The sequence below is a fragment of the Macaca mulatta genome, chromosome 8 (genome assembly GCF_049350105.2).
Source record: "Macaca mulatta isolate MMU2019108-1 chromosome 8, T2T-MMU8v2.0, whole genome shotgun sequence".
In the NCBI taxonomy this organism is placed as follows: domain Eukaryota; kingdom Metazoa; phylum Chordata; class Mammalia; order Primates; family Cercopithecidae; genus Macaca; species Macaca mulatta.
Genome location: NC_133413.1, coordinates 44,282,061 through 44,288,927, shown reverse-complemented (window position 1 = coordinate 44,288,927; position 6,867 = coordinate 44,282,061). Strand labels below are relative to the sequence as shown.

Below are 6,867 nucleotides of genomic sequence, written 5' to 3'. Positions count from 1 at the left end.
GATGCTGGCGTCAGAAACTCCCCAGAGGCCACCTACTGCAGCCCTGCACTTTACAAGGAAGAGAGAGATTCTCCCTAAAATTACAGAGCTGGGCCTGAGATGCCTACTGGAGCAAATCCCCATGGGGGCACCTCCCACCGCAGGTGAGCCAGAGGCTAGTCCTGCCTTCTCAGTGGCTAGCCCCCTAAGCTCCCGCCACCACACAAAGTGTTCCAATCTTAACCTCTCATGTCCTGAGAGGCCAGAGCTACAGCCACAGATTCCAGAAGACACCCCACTCCCAGCCCCAGCCTGGTGCCTTTAGAATTATAAACACTTCTTGTCATCACAGGGTCCTGAAAGTCCCTTTTAAGTCTTGGACACTAAGACTCTAAAGGAAGATGAATCTTAAGATCCCGTCCCACTTCCAAATTCCTGTGATTCGATGACATCAGGGCTGTGAATAATCTGCCTGGCCCGAAGCCAGGATGGGCTGTGCTGCTTCCACCGTGAACTTCCTCCCCCTGCTTTATAAAAACAGGCCCGCCCCAGCTCCCTCATGGCCCTGTCCACTGAGCATCCTCCCGCCACACAGAAACCCGCCCAGCCGGGGCCACCGACCCCACCCCCTGCCTGGAAACTTAAAGGAGGCTGGAGCTGTTCAGGGAGCTCAAAGCTGAGATCCTACAGGAGTCCAGGGCTAGAGAGAAAACCTCTGCGAGGAAAGGCAAGGAGCAAGCCGCGGTAGGTCAGGTTTCTGTGTTGGGGTCTGTCTCCTCTTCTGTCTCTTAAAAGTCTTTCCAGCAAGCTGAGCCAGTGAAGGAATGCTTTAACCAACGGACCAACTTTGTAATTCAGGCAACTAGAGGATCCGCTAGAATCCACTCCGGAGGGGAGATGTCTGTTTGCATTTGCATGTGATTGGGATAGGCTGGAGTGTTTTGGAGGTGAGAGGGAGTCAGGGGAAGGGAGACTAGGGAGTTTGCATTCATTGGAGGAGCCTCTGCTGGCAGAGTAAGGGGGAAGGTGAAAAGAACGATACAGAAATGCCCCAAATAGGCTGTGGGAGCACCTCAAGATGAGCAGGCAATAAAAGGAAAATCGGCTGCCTTGGGACACGTGGCTGTGACAGCTGGGAGGGCCCTCTGGGGTCCCCCAGTTTCCTCCCTCCCCCGATGAACCCCCAGGAAGGAACTGAGGCTGTGGATGGAGCAGAGGGGCCTTACTTCCAGAGCACTATTCGCTAGGTGCTGGGAGAGGGAAGCAGGTGGCTTTCGCGCCCCACATTACCCCGTGGGGTAGAGAAATGCCTCTGATCTCCTCCCTAGGTGCCACCCCCACAAGTCTCCACAGGTCAGTTTGGCCCTCTGGCTTTTTGCCCAGGGTGCATCAGTCAAGCGTGCAGTCCTCCTTAAAGGACATTTTAATTACAGGGGAAAAAACTAACATCAATGTCTTTTATTCCTAAAGCACTCTGCAGAAAGCATGTGGGGTTCTCTAGATTTTCACTGTTATTATCTTTATTTTCTTAACCTCACAGGGAGGGAGAGAGGAAGGGAGGGAGGGAAGAGGAAAACATGCCGAGGTCCCAGGTAACTAATGACAAACTCAAGCTCAAAGAAGTGTGGTAACAAGGATGCATTTGGCGGCCAATTGGGAATAATATGGTGGTCTCCTGTAGCTCCTTGATGACAGAAAAAATGTCGTGTGTGTGTGTATGTGTGTGCATTGCAATCCCAGGAAGCGGTCCTGCAAATACCATTGTCAGGTGGAGTTCCCTCAAAGGTGACTTCCTAGCAGTAGTACTTGCTGTGGCAAGAACACTCATTCTGGGATCTAGAATCAATCCACGACGGTCAGCTTGAGCTGCTGGGTGCGTGCTTCCTGTGCAGGCAGAGTCGGACTCCAGCACTGGCAGGGACACCGTGAGTATTGAGATATGAATAGCTCCATCCTGCCCACCCATTTATTCCACCTAAAATGTTCTCAAAGACACCAGCCTCCAAGCTCTGGATCAAATGATAAAGCCCAAGATCAAAATCTCAGGAGCAAATGAAAGCTGCCCTGTCTCCAAAGTGCTCCTTCTCTGCCCAACTCCCCAAGACCAGCTCGGTTTATTTCACGATGGCTTGCATCGGATTCTCCCAGTGTCTGTGGCTCCCCCTGCTTCATCACAGACCTGGGACAGTCCAGGCAGCCAGGGAGTAGCTGGGAATAGCAGTTCCCCTTTGTTGGTTTTTGAGTTCACTGAGGCTTTGATTTCCCCCAGGGCCTGACATTGCCGAGCAGAGTCAGTGGCCAGTAGATTTCAAAGGATTTCAACAAACAGCCCAGGCATTCCTTTGTCAACCCAAAAGTAACTGAGACAGGTCTGTCAATTTAGAAAGTTTATTTTGCCAGTGTTAAGAACACACCTGTGACACAGCCTCCAGAGGTCCTGAGGACGTGTATCCAAGGTGGCCAAGGTGTGGCTTGGTTTCATACATTTCAGGGAGACATGAGACATCAATCAATGCATGTAAAGTGTGCACCGGTTCGGTCTGGAAAGGCAGGACAACTGGAAGTAGGAGCTTCCAGGTCATAGGTAGAGAAGAAAAGATATCATTCTTCTGCGTCTTTGTCAGCCTTTCATTGAATACACAATTTACATGTGAGGGGGGGCAGAGGAAGAGTCACTTATGCCTTAGTTGGCTCAGTGAATCTACTTTTTTTTTTTCCCGAGACGGAGTTTCACTCTTCTTGCCCAGGCTAGAGTGCAATGGCGTAATCCTGGCTAGTGCAACCTCCACTTCCCAGGTTTAAGTGATTCTCCTGCCTCAGCCTCCTGAGTAGCTGGGATTACAGGCGCCTGCCACCACACCCGGCTAATTTTTGTGTTTTTAGTAGAGACAGGGTTTCACCATGTTGGCCAGACTGGTCTTGAACTCCTGACCTCAGGTGATCCACCCACCTCGGCCTCCTGAAGTGCTGGGATTACAGGCATGAGCCACCATGCCTGGCCTGAATCTTCATTTTTACAAAAACAATAGGGCAGAGGAAGCAATCAGATATGTGTTTGTCTCAGGTGAGCAGAGGGATGACTTTGAGTTCTGTCCTTTGTCCTGCACCCATTTGCATTGCCAAGGTGAAGTTCAGCAGAACTGTTTTAGCGTACAGATCTTGAAGTCCACAAGGAGTTTCCTTGTGGGTAAATTGTGAGGGAGGTATGTAGCTTTTTATCTTTGTAGCTGTCTTATGTAGGAATAAAATGGGAGGCAGGTTTGCCTCATGCAGTTCCCAGCTTGGCTTTTCCCTTTGGCGTAGTGATTTGGGGGTCTTGAGATTTATTTTCCTTTCATACCTTGGTAGTGTCACTTGAAGCCACCATTACCATCTAAGGCTTTTCTTTCTTTCTTTCTTTCTTTCTTTCTTTCTTTCTTTCTTTCTTTCTTTCTTTCTTTCTTTTTTGTTTGTTTTTCTTTTTCTTCTTTTTGGTAAGTGAGTAGCCAGGACTAAAGCACATTTGGGAAAACTTACTGTGTAGCTCAGGCGAGGCCTATTACTCTTCTGCCGACAGGTGTTTTTTTGGTCAAGGGGTTTTATAGCAGCCTAAGAGGGCCTTTTGCTGGGTTCCTCCATTTGGAAAAAGTAGTGCTGGCTTCAGGATTTCCAAAGAGTATGTAAAGGTTATTCTCAATCCTATGGCTGAGGGGGCAACATGGCTGATAAACAATGGTGGTGAATGTAGCTCCCCTTGGAATTCAAAATCCTCCTACTTCTCTGTGATACTGAGTATCTGGTGGTGAGGAGAACTTTAGGTTTTTAGTTGAGATGCCAAGTTTTCCTTTTATTTTTATTTATTTATTTATTTATTTTGAGATGGAGTCTTGCTCTGTCGCCCAGGTTGGAGTGCAGTGGCATGATCTCAGCTCACTGCAACTTCCACCTCCATGGTTCAAGCAATTTTCCTGTCTTAGCCTCCTGAGCAGCTGGGATTACAGGCATATGCCACCACGCCCGGCTAATTTTTGTATTTTTAGTAGAGATGAGTTTTCACCATGTTGATCAGGCTGGTCTCAAACTCCTGACCTTGTGATGCCCTCCTCCTCCAAAGTGCTGGGACTATAGGCATGAGCCACCGTGCCCGGCCAATGTTTCTTTTCTTTTTTTTTTTTTTTGAGACAGAGTCTCACTTGGTCACCCAGGCTGGGGTGCAGTGGCACGATCTTGGCTCACTGCAGCCTCTGCCTCCTGGGTTCAAGCGATTCTCCCGCCTCTGCCTCCTGAATAGCTAGGATTGCAGGTGCCCGCCATCACACCGGGCTAAGTTTTCACCATGTTGGCCAGGCTGGTCTTGAACACCTGACCCTAAGTGATCTGCCTGCCTTGGCCTCCCAAAGTATTGGGATTACAGGCGTGAGCCACCACGCCCAGACAGGTTTTCCTTTGATTATTTGGCATTACGCATCTGCAGTCTCAAAATACATTTTTTCCTTTCTCTGAGTGACTTCCGCTTCTGCTTTGACGAGACTGTTGGGACGGACAATGAGGGACCAGTGCATTCTGCTCATTCCTTCTTGGGGCCATTTCTTTCGTATATACGGGAGAAAATTTCTGTCCATAGTGTCAGGCTATAAACCTCATCCTAGTCAGCCAGCTCACAAAACCATATGGTGGGTCTCACATCAAACCAGGTAAAAGAGTGAGGATGATTTAGACTCAAAGAAAATTAGAGCTAGAAAGAAATTTAAAGCTCATCCACTCTGCTCCAACCCTAAGTCAAGCCACATGGTCTTCTGATAGTGGCTGTTTTCTACCTGCATATAAAGACAGCACATTCTCTTAGCAATATGTGTTTGTATATGTGTGTGTGTATATACATATATTTAGAGACAAGGTCTGACTCCATCACCCAGGCTGGAGTGCAGCAGTGTGATCATAGGTCACTGAACCTTCAAACTCCTGGGCTCAAGTGATCCTCCATCTCAGCCTCCCAAGTAGCTAGGACTACAGGTGTATGCTGCCACATCCAGCTAATTACAAAATTTTTTTTGTAGAAGCAGGGTTTTGCTTTGTTGCCCAGGCTGGTCTCAAACTCCTGGCCTCAAGCGACCCTCTTGCCATGGCTTCACAAAGTGCTGGGATTGCAGGCAAGAGCCACTGTGCCCAGCCCCTCTTAGTGATAATTTGCATATTATATATTCAAAAAATATTTTCTATTTATGCCACTTGGGAAACTTCTGTAGAATGGGATAGAGGGACAGATAAACCCAATTCTTGATCCACTGAAAAATAACACCTGTGACAGAGTGAAGATGAAACAGGTGCTGGGCACACAGCAAGTGTTTTAGAAACATTTTTGAACTCAACTTTGCCTGAGTTGTGGTGCTGATCATGACTGCCAGGGAATGCTAGCCAGCTGTTCTTCCTATACAAGTTACATGACTGGGTGTCTGCAGCAGCTGCCCCACTGTGAATTGCACACACCAATGGCCAAGACCCAGCAACAACTTGGCCAACAGGCCCAGCCGACGCGCATGGGTGGCCACGTGATGCTCCTGACACACGCACCGGTGGCTGGGGGAAGTTTTTTGAGGATTGATCAGAAGATCTGATTCCACCTGGAGCCTCTGAAGTGATCACTTCCGGGCTAGGCTGAACCCGGATACCAGGAGACCTATGTATTGAGAGCCTTTTGTGTTTATTATGTAGTCACAAATATTCCATTAACATATAGTTAGGCATTAGAGAATCCATGCTGGATTCCTCCAAAGGCCCCTAGATCCTTAGAACACTCAGAGATTCCAAAGCACACGTCCTCCTAGGACACCCTGGCAGGAGAGCCCGTGGGCGACTCTCACCTTTGCCTGCTGTCGGGGCCTGTGCTGATGGGTAGGGGCTCTGTGCTTGCTGTGGCCCAGGCCTAAGCTGTGGGGATGTGCTCTGTCGGGAGCAGACCCCTTCGCTGTCTGCCTAACTCCTTCGTGTGTTCCCGGAACAGCTTCTGTGTTATGCATTCCAGAAAGCCTGCCTGACCACCCCCACCTCAGCAAGCCTGGGATGGACAACCTCCCCCACATTCCACTCCAAGCCTACTCCCATCCCCCACCTGCTGAGTGGTATGGCACTGCTCTGCTGTACCCTGAGTGTCTAGTTATTCATCAGGCCCCATCCTAACTATGAGCTCTTTCAGGATAAGAGCTGTGTCTTTGCATGGCCAGAGCCTGTGCCAGGGCACAGCTGGTGCCCCATACACGTTGATGGTGAATAGATAGCACAGGTAGATCATTGTCTGTGAGTACTTGACAGAGAAGCAGCTCACACGGGTGCTTGAGACCTGCGGGGGAGAGGTGGGGGTCTGGTAGGCGCTCGGAGGAGGACACCCCTGTAGCTTCTCCAGTCCCATAGATGGGACTCTTGATGTGGGCAGTTTTATTTTAGCTGAGTCTCCAGAAGGCAGGGGACGGGGACTGGTAGGGGATGCTAAACCTGGTAACCCAGTATGGATGAGCTAACAGAGGCCAGGCGCGCAGCTCCTGCCTGTAATCCCAGCACTTTGGGAGCCCAAGGTGGGCGGGTTGCTTGAGCCAAGGAGTTCGAGACCAACCTGGGTCCCAAACCTAGCGAGACTCTGTCTCTACAAAAAAATGAAAAAAAAAAAAAATTAGCCGGACATGGTGGCATGCACCTGTAGTCCCAGTTACTTGAGAAGCTGAGGTGGGAGGATCACTTGAGTCCGGGAGGTTGAGACTGCAGTGAGTTGCGATCACGCCACTGCACTCCAGTCTGGGTGACAGGGCGAGACCCTGTCTCAAAATAAATAAATAAATAAGAAAGAGAGACTACTGGTCAACTTGATTTCTGCTGGTTATTCTCTTTCTGTCATGTTCACCGAAAAGAGAAACTTGT

The 6,867-nt window shown here is 49.4% G+C and overlaps 1 protein-coding gene across 2 annotated transcripts in view; it reads left to right on the top strand.

The window, feature by feature from the left end:
- Positions 1 to 651: 651 nt before the first annotated feature.
- Positions 652 to 6,867, top strand: part of PLAT (plasminogen activator, tissue type) — a 32,784-nt gene continuing 26,568 nt past the window's right edge. The window contains exon 1 of one of the 2 annotated variants that reach the window (XM_015145282.3): positions 652 to 723. The gene's annotated coding sequence lies outside the window, so the exon portion shown is untranslated. Of the gene's footprint in view, positions 724 to 1,708; positions 1,905 to 6,867 lie in introns of those variants that run through there. The other variant, XM_028852634.2, reaches the window with a different exon arrangement.